The 14770-nt window shown below is 43.4% G+C and overlaps 1 protein-coding gene across 1 annotated transcript in view; it reads right to left on the bottom strand.

The window, feature by feature from the left end:
• Positions 1-308: 308 nt before the first annotated feature.
• The window catches only part of SMPX (small muscle protein X-linked), a 75755-nt gene continuing 61293 nt past the window's right edge, over positions 309-14770 (bottom strand). Inside the window, exon 5 of the mRNA XM_029603398.1 lies at positions 309-746. The gene's annotated coding sequence lies outside the window, so the exon portion shown is untranslated. The remainder of the gene's footprint in view (positions 747-14770) is intronic.

The following is a 14770-nucleotide window of genomic DNA, read 5'->3' on the forward strand; positions in this document are numbered from 1 at the left end:
AGGAATGAAGCAAGGATATCTAGAATGTCACACTTTCTACTGGTTTCTATAAACATAATCCTAGATATTTATTCACAACATTTTAAAATTCTGAAAAATAAACTTAATAAAACTTCAGGGCCAATCAGCAGATGTCATAATTATTTTCAGTGATTGAAATCCAGTGCAGGAAAACAAACCATGCTACCATCAACAGTACAACAGCTTGAACCACCATGACGATAGCATGGTCAGGCTATAATGTTCCGCTTACTTGTACCTGTGCAGACTTGTCATGTTGCGAGTGTAAAATAAACAGATAAGAAGTATGCAGATAAAAAACATTCATTCATGTAACCACAAACTCTTAATCCACTTTTAGTACTTAGTCAACAACACTGATTTACTTGTGCATTTCAAGAACAAGGGAACTCATTTTCAATATTCAGAAAATGTTTTTTCTTTTTTTGTAAAATGATTTATTTAATTACCAATCTACACACAAGAATTGTTTTTAGAATATCCACTACACCATGATAACTTACAGGATCCCTCTCTGTTGTCATCTGGTCATCAGCACTTTCTAAATAAAGAAATGCTCCAGGGTAGTAAGACAGACTTGGTGTAAATATACAAGTAAGACGTTTGTCCCTGGAGTCTGTCCCTTCACGTTGGAAGTTCATTGTCTTTGTACAAATATAGAAAACATTTCAGTTGCTTGCTCGCTTCAGAATGCATTTGGTTCTCCAGCCATCTTCCCGTCAGACCTATCAAGTGAAATCCAGAGCACACACTAGATCAGAAACTGCAACAAAAGCTAAGGCTTGTAGTATTTAATCTATATAATGAGCTGAGTGCTTTCAAACACGCAGGAAGCTTGGTTACTGCACAACCCACAAACCTTGCAACATGTTGTGTTACTTTTAAAGTTTCCAGAAACAACAAGTAATAGAGGAACAAAATAGAAAGTTCTTCATTCTTCATTTGGTTTTTATAGCATGTTCCTAATTTAGGTGGTCACTTGGTCCACTTTAAAAAACAGTCTTTGGCAGGGGAAGGCAACTCCAGTCCTTGAGTGTCACAAGTTGGTCAGAGTTTCAGGACATCCACAATGAATATGTATTTGCATACAATGGAGGCAGTGTATGCAAATGAATCGCATGCATATTCAGCATGGATCTCTTGAAATTCTGACTGGCTTGTGGCACTCAAGGATTGGAGTTATCTAGCCCTTGTCTATGGCAATGGTTCCCAAACCTGTTCTATTCACCCCTCACGCATGCCTATGGTGCATTGTGAATATCCTGAAAAACAGGACAGACGGCAGGGTCAACAGGGCATCTTTAGGAACTGCTGGTCTATGGGGGAGGAGTTGTCACGGTCATTCACAGCCTTTCCTTCAAAGCACTTTTGTCCCTTCGCCCACTCTCTGGACTGATGAAACCAGCAGGTTCTTCAGCAGCCAACTTGCCTTAATTCATCTGTATTCCTTAATATTACTGACAAAATTTTCTGACAAATTCCAATTTATGAATAACATTCCTGCTTTGGACATAAAGTCACCTGTAAGAAGCAATCATGATGAAGAAAAGAAAAAAATTAAAGGGGAACAAAAGATTTCCAAAACCTGTACTTGAAATTATAAACTGCATACACCTCTTCCCCAATTCTTGAAAAATAATGCAAATGAGAGGCATTCTAAAGTCTAGTAAATTCACATCTAAAATAATCAGGACTGCTGCATTTTAATATTTATGGCCTGACAGGAGAATCTTTCTTCTCTTGCATGTATATGTCTGCGGGAAGATGGGGGAGGGTGGGCTTTCCCTATGTCTAAATGTGATCTGAAGTGTAATAAAGTATTAATGTCCTGTAAGTGCCAAGAGAAAACATAGTCATAACCGCAATGTCACTTGATTAGTGTTGTTATAGAGATGTAGACTAATTTATCAAAGGCTGTGTCAACACATATAACACTGGAGAAATCTAGCTTAAGAGTAAGAAGTCATTTATTCTGTGTCTTTTCTTCTGGGAGCCTTGGAATTACTAATTCTGGACAGGGCAACCACTGAATCATTTTAATGGCCTTTGCTGCATATTCTACTATGAGCACAGGGCTAAATCTTGTACAGTACACAAGGAGTTGGCACAAGGTTTCTGGTTGCTCTGGGTGGCTTGAAAATTTGGCACTCTTCCACCACCCCCACACCCCCAAAACACCTGACCAACAGCAGTGCTGATGCCTTCTTCCCCCAAAACTGAACTGATGGCATCCAATGTGTCCCCTCCCCCAGCTGCCTATGCCTCTCCCACATTGTTCATGTCTCCTGCCAGATCTCACCTGTTGCGAGTGGGCATGAGGCTCAATCGCCAGGGAGAGCATGAGCCCTTGGACAATGACACAACCCCACAGTGAGGCTCCAAGGTACATGCTGCGGGAGGTGAGCGTATCTGGGCATAGGCTGGACAAAAGCTCGGAAACACTTGGAGACTTGGCAACCAGGAACACTTGGAGACTTTGCTGAACCTGTATGCACAGGAGACCCAGCAATGCAATGCTGGTCTCTAGGGTAGCCCTCCGGCCCCTCAATAACCCTTTCGGTCCTGCTGCTTGGGAATGGCTTGTGTGTCATGACAGAAGAAGTGACTCAGAAGGCATGGACCATGACTTGGAACTTAGACGCTTAGACACTGAAGACTTGAACTTAACTTGGAATGAGGAACATCACTTGGAATGAGGGACATCATTTGAAACATGGCTTGGAACGAGGAACAAAGAGATCTGCTGGCTAGACAAGCTCCAAGCAACTGGAACTAGGAACAAAGCTAGGAACTTGGAACTTGACTTGAAACTTTGAAAACGAAGATGGGCTCCAAGGACTTGTCCCAGTGAAGATGGATTTGGAAGCAGGCTTTGTGCTATAAGGCAGTCTACACAGTCCACTGTGGGCTGGTCACGGGCCACGATGTTGGCACACCTGCAGGAACTTGGATTCAGGATTTGTGCTGCGATACACCCTACACAGCTGCCATGACTGGTCACGGACCACGTGCTGGCACACGAGGAAACTAAGGGACTTGACTAGACAAAGACATGGGAGACTTTGCCCCAGGACTTGGGCAGCAACGTGACCTGTACAGCCCTCTGTGGGCTGGTACAGTCCACGTACGCACAGGATTTGGGTACAGGACTTAGAAGAAACAGGAAACTTGGATGAGGCGAAGACTCAGAAGACTTAGATGAAGCAAAGACTCAGACTTGGACAAGGCAAAGACTTAGAAGCCTTGGACGCAGGAACTGACGAAGGACCCGGAACATGAAACAGGATGGATGTCCATTGAGGAACATGAAAACAGTGAAGACCAATGCAAAGGCAATCAAGAAGTGGTAGAAGAGGCCATTTATAAGGCTGCCTGGAGGACGTAGCACAGACGTCATCAGAAAGGGCTGCGGAGCTTTTCCTGCCATGGGCCCTTTAAATTGTGGACTGTGGTGCACACGGCAAGGAAGAATGTTGGCAGAAGAAAGATGGAAGTCAGCGGCCATCAGGCTTCAAAGCAGCACCACTGCAAAGAAGAAGGCAGCAGCAGTGACAGGAGTGGCGGTGGCTCAGTGCCATGAAGACAGGTTCAGCAGTGGTAGCAACACTCCAGCCACGAAGACCAGTAGCAGCGTTGGCAGTGTTCAGACCACACTGAAGGCAGAGCTGGGATCGGAGGTAAGTGAGCTGCTTGCAGGCCAGACCACGGGCAGCAAGCACAACATCCACAACTGCCAATACACCTTCTCAGCTCCCTAAATATACAGTGGGTACTCATGCAGTTGCCCAAACCCAGGTACTCTTGAGTCACTGCATGGTCACAGCTCCTGTGGTGATGCGTGCCCATAAGGGGGAAAGGCAGGATGTGGGGGCCACAATGTCACAGAGATGGAATATGCAGCAGTCTGCACCCTGATCCATAGCTGTCCAGGGTGACATTGAGGGATAGAGGAAGGTGTCAGTGAGATGGTTGGATTTGCCACAGAAAAAGGTTAGGGCTGAGGAACTGAGGGAGCAAAAGCAAAAGGTAATTTTTCAGCTTGCGACTTGGCTTGTGTCAGCCCAGAGAAGAAACTGTATATTACACGTTCAGATAGTCCATGCTTGGGATTATGGTCTTCAGGGAGACGAAAGAGGGAGATGTGATGGGAGAGAAACAACTTCCAGTGTGCACAACACCCCACCCAAAATTACAGAGCTTAGAGTTAACAAGAGTGGAACACTGCCAATGTCGGATATTACACCTAGAATTAGTCTTCTCCATAATTATTTTATTTGTATAAAGTTCTCATGAAAAGGATTTTCTTTAGTCTTTAGGACTGGAGCTCTAGCGAGAGCAGCAGAGAAATTCCAGAGAAAGGTCATGGGTTTTCTGACCCACTCTTCACAGGGGTTTTCCTACATCCTAATGTTTCCACTGGGAGGAGGGATGGGGGGGGGGGGGGGGTCACTTGTCTTTTTGCACAAGTATAGAAATCCCATTCTTGGTTTTTGTTTTTCCATTAAGTCTGAGAGCAGGAGAGTTTCCCCCTTTTTCCCCAAAGAGAAGAAAGCTCACAACCCACCAAGTTTGTATCCAACGGGAAAAAAGCTTGTGGGAGAAATCTTTTTGGTGATTCTAGAAATCCACAGCTAGATGGTGGCATTTCTCTCGCTGCATTTTGTGAGGAGGCTGCCACTGGTGGAAGGTATTCAGTCCCATGAGAGGAGAGGAGAGCTATCCTGAGAAGCAGCAGAGATTACAGGTATCAAGGGAGAATTCTGCACCCACCATTGGTTGTGGGGAAGTCGTGGAGGCAAGGAAGGCCAAAGAGACACCTGCAACATTCACTACTGATTGATTTTTGTGTACTTTTCCCAGACTGTATCCTTGAGTTGATTGCAATTTTGGAAGAAAGTTTGTTATTGCATACCATTTTCCTATTAGCTTCAGTAACAATTGTATTGATTGGAACATCATTTTAAAATGTGAAGACCTTTATTTGATTGACTTTTAATACTGATCCTTTTGGGCCTAGAAACAGTTGCTTCCCCCTATCTAGAAGAACATCCAGGATTGCAGTGAGCTTGACTGGCGTCAGCAGTACCTGAAGGTCTGCCTTGTTCCCTTGTGTAAATGCAGAATAAAATTAGTTACAAATACATTAAAAATAATTAAAAACTTTCTGAAGCCACATAATCAGATATTTAAATTGAAACTGGAAATAAAATAAAGTAGAGTTGCTTACCTGTATCAGGTGTTCTCCGAGGACAGCAGGATATCGGTCATCACACATGAGTAACATCATCCGATGGAGCCCAGCATGGAAAATTTGTCAACTTTGTGTAGAACTTTGACTGAGCCTCTCTGAGCATGCATTATATCACGTGTGTCCATGTGGGGTCCCCTCAGTCCTAAAACATATAATTAAGGATTAAAATAAGAACAAAACTCATGAAGTGGAAACCCAACTCTGTGGGGAGGTGGGCGAGTCTCGTGAGGACTGACATCCTGTTGTCCTCAGAGAACACTTGTTACAGGTAAGCAACTGCTTTCTCCAAGGACAAGCAGGATGGCAGTCCTTACACATAGGTGAATCCCTAGCTACAGGTGGCCCCCCAAACAAAAAAGGGGGACCAACAAAACAAGTGGCAATGGGCACAAGAACGCTTTGTTGGTAACAGGAGGGGGGCAGCCTGAACAGAAATAAAAGGGCCCTAGGCAGGAACAGAGTTGGGTTCTACACCTCAAACAGGCTCCAAAGGACAGATTGGCCAAACCTACTGTCTCGTTGGCCTTCCCTATCCAGACAGTAATGAGACTTGAATGAGTGGATGAAACTTCACATCGCAGCTCTGCAGATCTCCTCCATGGGGACTGCTTGCAAGTGGGCCCCTAACACTGCCATGGGTCGAACAGAGTAATCCTTGACATGGCTACCAAGATGCAATCCCACCTGGGTATAACAAAAGGAGATGCAGTCTGCTGGCAATTGGAAAGCATCTGCTTGGCAATGGTGATCCCTAACTTGTTTTGATCAAAAGAAACAAAAAGTTGGGTGGACTATCTATGGGCTTCTATCCACTTCAGATAGAAGGCTAAGGCTCTTTTTCAGTACAAACTGTGCAGAGCTTGTTTGCCTGGGAGTGAATGGGGCCTGCGAAAAAATGTTGGAAGGAACCCCATGTAAACCTCATGATCTGGCTCGAAAAAACACTTGAAAACAGTGAGAAAAAACAAACTTCTTAGAGAAGGTCAGAGAGATTCAGTTTGCTGTGACACACGAGGCTCCGCAGAAGAGATTGAGGAGACCCTGCATGGATGCTTGGTATAATGAATATTCAAGCATGCTCAGAGAGGCTTAATCAAAGTTCTAGAAACTTTGACATGTTTTCCATGACAGACTTCATCAGATGATGTCACCCATGTGTGAGAACTGCCAACCTGCTTGTCCTCGGAGAAAACTTTTACTTTTTCCCACATCCTATTGTCCTCTCTCCTCTTCTTTCATCTTCTTCTGACTCCTTCTCCTATTTCCTTTCCATGTTACTTTTCTTTCTATGACTCTTTTCCTTTCTCCAGTTCACCCTGAGCCTCCCCCTTCTGTCACTTCTCTTCATCTCTCTTCTTCCATCTTCCATCCATGGCCACTTCACCACCTCTTATTCTTTTGCATCTCATCTATTTTTAACTCTCGTCCCTCTCTCCTCATTTTATTCCCCCATCACCCCAACCCACTCTTCCTGCTCCTGTTTCTTATTCCCATCCAGCCATTTCTTTCTTATCTACCCTAACCATTTGTCCCCACCTTTTGCTTAACCCTTCCCAGCTTTCCATCTATCTTTTTTGTCTCTCTCTCTCCCTCTCCCTTCGCTCCCTGTGTGTCCTATTTTCATTCCCTTCACCTCCTTTCCCTTATATGCCTCCCCACCCCCATACTTCTTAAGTCATTTTTTTCTTCATTCCATCCCTAAATCCCCTCTGTTCATTTCCATCTGTCCCCTGTGGCTCCACTTTAAATCCTCTGCCCTCCCTCCCCCCGTGGCTCTTCTTACTAGGTTGCCAGCTAGCTCCAGATTCGCCTGACAAGGTTGATCCATTCCTGGATTTATCCCATTGCATGTAGGGACTTACAATTCTCATTTTCCTATTGCATTCCAGGACTGGAACAACCCTGTTAGGCAAATCTGGAGGCAATTGCAACCCTACCTTGACCCTTTCTCCTTCTTTCCTCATGCCTTCTGTCCTTCTTCCTCTCTCTTGGCGCTCCCATGCACCTTTTGCCTCCATCCCCATGCTCCTCTATCATTCTCCTCTCCCTTGTCACTATCATCTCTTTCTCTCCCCAGTTTCTAATTCAGCTTTTCAGATCTTTCTGCTAGATTTCTCATCTCTAGAGCAGCAGACAGGAGTCCACTGAAGTTGTATGACCCTCCTGGTGCCAGCAGCAGATTTCACAAGAATAGTGTGAGATCTAGGGGGTTCCACAGGATCCATTGCAGCACCAGAATGTGGGGGGATCCCTAGTAAGAGGGAACAGCCATTGCAGCAGAAGACTATCCTATATCTCTGGCATGTCTCATCTTTTTGGCTGGCTCCACCTCCAGCCTGGACTGCAAGTTGCAACTTGGGCCATGGGTGGCATACTGTGGCCACCCATGGCCCACCCCTGCAGCTCTGATTCAATTGCTCAACCTGTCTATTGTCAGTGCAGCAGCGGACCTGGTATGGAGCAGCACATGCTGCTGCTTAGATGACTCCAGCTGCATCCCCTAGTCCACCAGTCCAGCCATACAATATAGCCCTATGCCAATGTATAGTATGCACACCTAGTCACATCAGCTCTGGCCACACATTACCATGGTCCCTGACAGCATTTTTGCTGGTCCACAAAGTGGCAGTCATTGTGGGAGGAAGCAGACCCTGCACTGCAGTTGCCTGCACATTCTCTACTGCCTTAAACCACCAGGTCAGAGTGTCCTGATAGTGACTTCACTCTGGGCCCCATAGCACTACACACTGCTGCTGCTGCCAGGTGCTGAGACAGATTGCTGGCACTCTCTGGCTCATCACTACCACTAAAACTGAACAGCTGATCAGGCCAGCAGACTAAATACTAACATCAAACTTTTCTGAGCCCCAGACTACTCCCACTCTGATCCTGTAAATTTAAAAAAAATAAATAAATCTACGGTCACCAATATAAATATTTTTAGCTTTTGGGTACATTATCGTCTGGAATAAGGAGACCTGGTTTGTTTTTCTTTCCTGCTCTGGGTATAGGAGGCACAGCTCCTTTTGGGGTTGTACATTAGCCATGTAGAGGACCTCTATGCTGGTCAGCCCCCACTCTTCAGGAGTCTCTCTCAGCTAGCCGGTCCCTGGCTTCAAAAAGGTTGAGAAACAGTGACCTATGTCATTCTTTCTCAAACATTTTACATCGTACCCACTTTTTTCTTGTCTGTAATACAAAATCATATACATTATTATTTTTTTAATTACAAAGTTACATCAAAACAAATATCTTCCCACCCCCAACTGTATATCATCCATATAGAAGTGCCCACTGGATCCAAAATCCTGCATTAAAAGTGCCAGAGGGGAGAGGTACAAATTAAACAGAATTGGTGTTAGAACTGAGCCCTCAGGACTTCATATCGCAACAAATAAACTGCTGAAATATCTTAATCCCAGGCAATTCTAAAAGTACGAACTGTCAAAAAAGAATAAAACCATTTTAAAAGATCCACCCAGACCCACTTCTTGCAAACATATGGTTTATAGAGTCAAAAGCAGCGTTGTAATATCTATACAAGAGTAACTCTCTGGCCTTTTTCTCTGAGCTTGCAAAGGAGGTAGCGAGGCAGGCACTCTCTTGGCTCTCACAGGCAGTCATTGTACCCAGTCAGAATGGCTGATTTTGTCCTCCACTTCTTATTACACTCCTAATATTTATTTATTTGTCCTGTCTAATTTTGGGACTCATAGCTTAGGGCACAAGAACACTGCAATTCAGCAAGAGGTTTAAAATTTAGTGTCCTTCATGTGATTGATTACGAACCACAGCTGAGTTTGATTTAAATAATTCTTAGTCTCTCAGCCACAAGGGGTTTTTGCTTTTGTTTTAGGAGATTTTGGAAGAAGAGCAGAAATCCTCCAACCAGCTGAAGAGCAGGCCGGAGCTGTTTGAAAAAAAACCAAACAACATTGATTTCCAAGGTTAAGCAGCTGGCTGCAAGATTCTGAAATCCAGGGCACCTGCTGAGTGGGATATGAAAAGGAAGGATCCACCAAACAGTTCCAGACACCCCGAAAGAGCATGTTGCTCTAAAGGCCCAGCTTGCTCCACTGGTGGAGGGAACCTCCCCCAGCTCTGCTGTCTTAGCCTCAACAAGGTGCAATCGACAAATGAGGGAATAAACCAATTGGCTATTAGGGCAGTAGGTAGGAAGGTCTGAATACTTTTTTCATTCCGTATCCATCAGTTTGAATCCTGGATCCTACATAAACAAGCCAGAGCAAGCATAACAAGTTGACTGAAGTGAGATTGCTAAATGGATTCTGGGTAGGTTACAGGAGAAGTGTTGACAGCTCGGAGCTTTCAGATGGACAGAGATGTTTAGTACCAGAGGAGATGTGACTCCTATGTGACCTGAGATGTGTCTGAGGTAAAGCTTAAGCAAGTCTTCCTTTGAACAGGGCAGGTGACAGCTGGTTATTCTGCAGCACCCCGTAACGCGGAAACCTAAATTTAGCAGCGGGTGAAGAAACCAAGTATTTTAAACTTGAGCTCTATTTTGAGATGCGACTTGTATGGTGTCTGTAGCATAATACTGTAACAAGTGCTTAAAACAACTGTTTTGGAAGCCAGCGAAATAAGTAACAAATAACTATTGCATTTGATTTGAGCCTTACAAGGCACCTGCGGTTTTTCTTTCTTTTAATTATTTATTCAATTCATATTCTGCCTTTCAGGCACTTCAAAGCATATTACATTCAGGTACTGTAAGGCATTTTGTCTTTTTTTTTTCCTGTGTGGGTTTCCTGAAAGTAGCATAATCCAAGTTATTTCTGCAAAGGTGCCAGATCCTGTTTCAGGAGAGAGAATGTTACCCCCCTCCTGTTTTCTTTTGATAGCTGAAATGCTAATTAAAGAAGGAAGGCACAGGACTATAAACATCTTAAGGTCAGAAGTCTAGCTCCAAAAATGAGTGGGGAACTTGGTAGCTTTAGTGAGCAGACACACATGCCGATGAAAAATGGACGTTCATGATTGTCTGCTCTTCTAACGCGCGCCGATATACCTATCCCCAGCGCATGATATTGCTTCAGCCTGACAAAGCAAGTCACATTCATGTGATTCCTCTGCCATTCTCTCTGTGCAGCCAAGAAAAGAGACGAAGCTACCACTGAAAATCCAACAGCCCCATGCCCATCTTTCCCCAACCACCACCATCACCCTATCCTTTCTTTGACATCTACAGGATTCCAGAGAGAGATTCCCCAGATCAGTGGTTATGGATTCCTGCTGCAATCAAACATCAGATTATTTCCTGGAGCAGGCAATCTCCTTAAGGCAGAGACATATTTAGGGTATGCTAGCTGCATTCAGGAGCGTGATAACGATGATTCATTGCATGCACTGCGCTGTGACAACACACAAAGGTTTTTGCAAGACACAATTAGGTTAAATAGTAGCAAAAATAGTTTGCAGCAAAGTTTTTAAACCAAAGCATTAAGCCAGAAAATGATCAACCTATAAAGAAAACTGGGGCACTTTGGCACTGCTCCATTTCAGAAGTCGTAGCAGGCAGCACACTGAAGCATGTAAAATATGAATATAGCTCGGCCAGCTGGAGAGGGATTAGGGGAAAGAATTTTATAAAGAGGGGCACGGTCATGATAAAAGGTCCGCACCTCTTATTCCAAAAGCATTTAATAAATAAATAATAAAATTAATTGGCCAAAAATAGTAGTAGATGACAGCATATAAAGACCTATTGACCCAGCCAAGCTATCCAATTATGAGGGATGCGCAGAGACATTTTTTCTCATTTTATTTGTTTTTCCCATGCTTTTTGTTTTGCTTATTTAAAATGAAAAAAAAATTAAAGAAACAAAAAAATAAATGCCTGGTCCCCCACAAAGAAAAAAAAAATCAAGCATCCAGACCCTTCCCAGCCTTCCCTGAACCTTCTTATCCCATGAAGTCTTTAAAATCCGTTTACATCCTCCCAGTTGCTCCTTCCCTACTGCTGCTATTTCAGATGGTGCCAGCAGACTAAGAGCAGGGCAATTGTTACTTTCTTCTGTACAAAATGGCGATAGCTTCAACCTGTACCTGGCCAGTGCTATCTTGTATGCCAAAATTTTACAATGGCACCAGCCTTGTCTTTTGGCACTAGGGTTTCCATCTGGCTCCAGATTTTCAGGACAGATTGATCCAGTCTTGGTTTTAACCCCACTGCATGCAAGGACTTCTAATCTTGCTTTTCTTAGGTAATGCAATAGGGAAATCAGAACTACAAGTCCCTGCATGCAATGGGGTAAAACAGGACTGGATCAATTTGTGCTGAAAATCTAAAGCCAGTTGGTATCATTTCCAAAAGTGACAGCTGAGGGGCAGGAATAATTGCTCCTTCTCTGTGAGGAAATTTCCAACAAGAAGTAAGAGAATCTAAGGGAGAGGGGCTGGCGGAGGTGACAGCCTTATTTGCAAACAATTTTTTTTTTCATTTCATTTTAAAAACAAAATGAAACAGAATGGGAAATTTCATTAAAATTTCCCATTTTGCTTTCAACAATTGCTCATTCCTACCCTGCTTATACATTACATTACCAAGTCCATTTGAGCTACAAAAGCCAATCCCACCCAGGAGTTGAATAAAACTTGAATCTCAAAAAATAACATCCAGTTTCTACAATATTAAAATTAATCGGGTCACCAATATGAAGTAGGACCCTATCTCCTAAGGTTGTTTCTGGCCCCAATTAAATCGAATCCCCCAAATACTTTAAGCTTTTTTTCTGAAGCAAAGGAAACTAGTTTCACATCTTATGTCCTTTGGTAAGAATTCCAAGACCAGGGGAAACCACTGAAAAGCCCTGGATCTTATCTCAAACATCTTTCCTCTAGATAAGAGGTGGAAAACAGCTTTTCGTGAGCCAGTCACAGTGGCTTTCTTGGAGTATACCTGCAGAGACAGAATTTAAGATAATAGCGGGCCCATGTTATGCATGACTTGAAATATCATTGATAGCAATTTAAACTGGGTATGTGTCTGCACTGGTGTGGGAAATATGCGCTTGCCAGCAAGCCATTTCATCAGGGTTTAAACACTATCTTCCCTTCTCCCTGACATTTGCCTGAATAAAAGCATCACTTGTGCTTAAGTCTCTGCCTGGGAAAGGATACCTGACTATTCATGTATTTCTCTGGCTTGTGCTTGGCCCTGAATTCCTGGGGGAGGGGCTGGGTGTTCCCTAGTCAGAGGCAGGACAAAGTCAGGAGGTATAGAATTCAGCAGCCAATGAAATGATCCGTGCACACCCCCTGAGCCAAGCCAATAGTGTAGAGACTCGTCTGTTGCTATGGGGAAAGTAGCCAATCATGTAATGACACATCATCTGCCTTTGTATGAATGTACAATAAAAGAGGGCGCTGAGGTGTGCTCAAGTCCTTTTTACCTGCCTGCCATTAAAGCTGTCTGAGATGCCTCTTCATTACTGCTACATCTGGTGATCCCGCACGTGATGATAAACTCTCTGCTCATTCGGCTGGACATAGCTTAAGTGCGCACTGTTCAACAGATTTGCAAATCGTAAGTATATTTAAAGTACTTTTTAGTATATTTAAGTATTTTTTAGCAAGTTTGTTCCCCACATTCGTGAGCATGGGAAGTGATTTGACTGTACAGCAAAGGCTACATGCTAGAGAGCTGCAGCAAATCATAAAGAATCATTATTTCATCACCAGAAGAAAAGAAAAAGCACAAGTCAGCCTGGGGGACTTAGAAAAATTAATAAGTGAAATAGCTTGCTGTTGCCCTTGGTATTCGGAGGCGGGAACTCTGAATATCCAGGACTGGATTTTAATAGGCAATGGTCTTCATATGGCTCCCAGAGCTCCCATAAAGCAGTTATTAATCTGGCAAAAATGTACAGAGGCCATAGAACACATAGGAAAAAAAAGTTTCAAGGCAGCATTTTCAAACCATGTGCTTTTAGAAGCAGGCAAACTCAATCAGAATACCCTTCCCCCATCTTATGCTCAGTCTTCCTCAGAGACAGCAAATTCTTTGTGTCTCTCCATACCCACACCCAAGCCCATTCACACCTTCCCCACTTCTTTAGAAAAGCAGTCCTTGAGAACAATTGAGCCACAACCTGGCCTGGGTGGGGCGATTAGCATTGAATTTCAGCAGAAACAGCAGAAAGAAAACCTTACAGAAAAAGAATTATTAGGACTTCAAGCTGTGGCTTCCTCTGCGTCCACCTCAGAGAAAAGGCCCCAGGAAACTGAAAACACTGAGGTCAGAAAAACTAGCCTCCCTCCATCTTGCCTGCAACCCCCTTCCCCCACCAACCACTCCCTGTACCCTTATTTGCCATTGCCTGAGACAGTCATTAATTCTGCATCATCAATTTGTCCAGGTAAATTACCATCTCAAACCACTGCTCCCGGTAACAATTTATGTGCCGCGGTCAGCATGGGATTTCACCTAGAACATGGAAATCTCACAAGGGAGGAATTATTGAAAAGGATTCAAGCCTCTCCCATTACAAAAGGGATTAAAGAGCTGGGTGTGGCAGCAATAGAGTTGAGTGCCGCCCGGAGTGCCATGAGCAGTGGCTATGCCCCCAGGTCTTCAAAGAAATCAGCGTATAAGACCTTGGGCCAGGCAGCTGCACTCCTGCGTTACAAGCAAAGAAAATATCAATATGAAAAAAAGGATTTAGACTCCTGCGTTACAAGCAAAGAAAAAATCACTATGAAAAAAATGATATAATGAGACAGTACAATGACCTGTTACAAACCAGACTACACCTAGTGCTGGAGCAGACAGGGCAGACTAAGGAGTGGTTTCTATTAGTCTTTGAATTCAGTTACAAAAAATCTGCATACTTTGAGAGTATTTTCCCCCACAAAGTGAATGCAGAACCTTATGTTAAAACTGTACTGAAATTTGAATATACTGTATAAATTAAATGTGAAAATTTCCCTTTTACAAAATTAATTTGGCTCACATTTAAAATGACTCCATTTCTCTGAGATTTAAGTTTATAGCTTGAATTGCCAGCGCACAGATTTTTATTATAATTTTTCCTACAGGAGAAAGATAGAATCTGTCTGCAAGAAATCAGCAAATCCTCGCCAGCCATTGTCTCTGGATGATGCAATCTAGATTGTTAAACAATGCTATCTTTCAGTTCCTATTGACTGAAGGATTAACTCCTTGGGTGCAGTTCTTTTCTTTTGAGAAACACTGCTCCTCCCCCCCTTTACTGTCTTTCTGTTAACTCTTGCTTGCCACTCATGGGGGAGGGAGGGAGAACTTTTGGGAAAAAAAACAAAACTGGACTTAGTACTGCAGTTTCTCTCTCTAGTTTCTATGTGTTATAACTCAGCATTCCTGCACTAGCCCTTCCTCGTCTCACTCTCTTTCTGTTAATCTTTTTAATACTTTCAAACATACTTTCAAACTTCTTTAATACTGAACTGAGGTTACTGACAAGGACATTTAATAGTAGTTACAGTCACTTTAGCGCG

The sequence above is a fragment of the Rhinatrema bivittatum genome, chromosome 5 (assembly GCF_901001135.1).
Source record: "Rhinatrema bivittatum chromosome 5, aRhiBiv1.1, whole genome shotgun sequence".
Lineage (NCBI taxonomy): Eukaryota > Metazoa > Chordata > Amphibia > Gymnophiona > Rhinatrematidae > Rhinatrema > Rhinatrema bivittatum.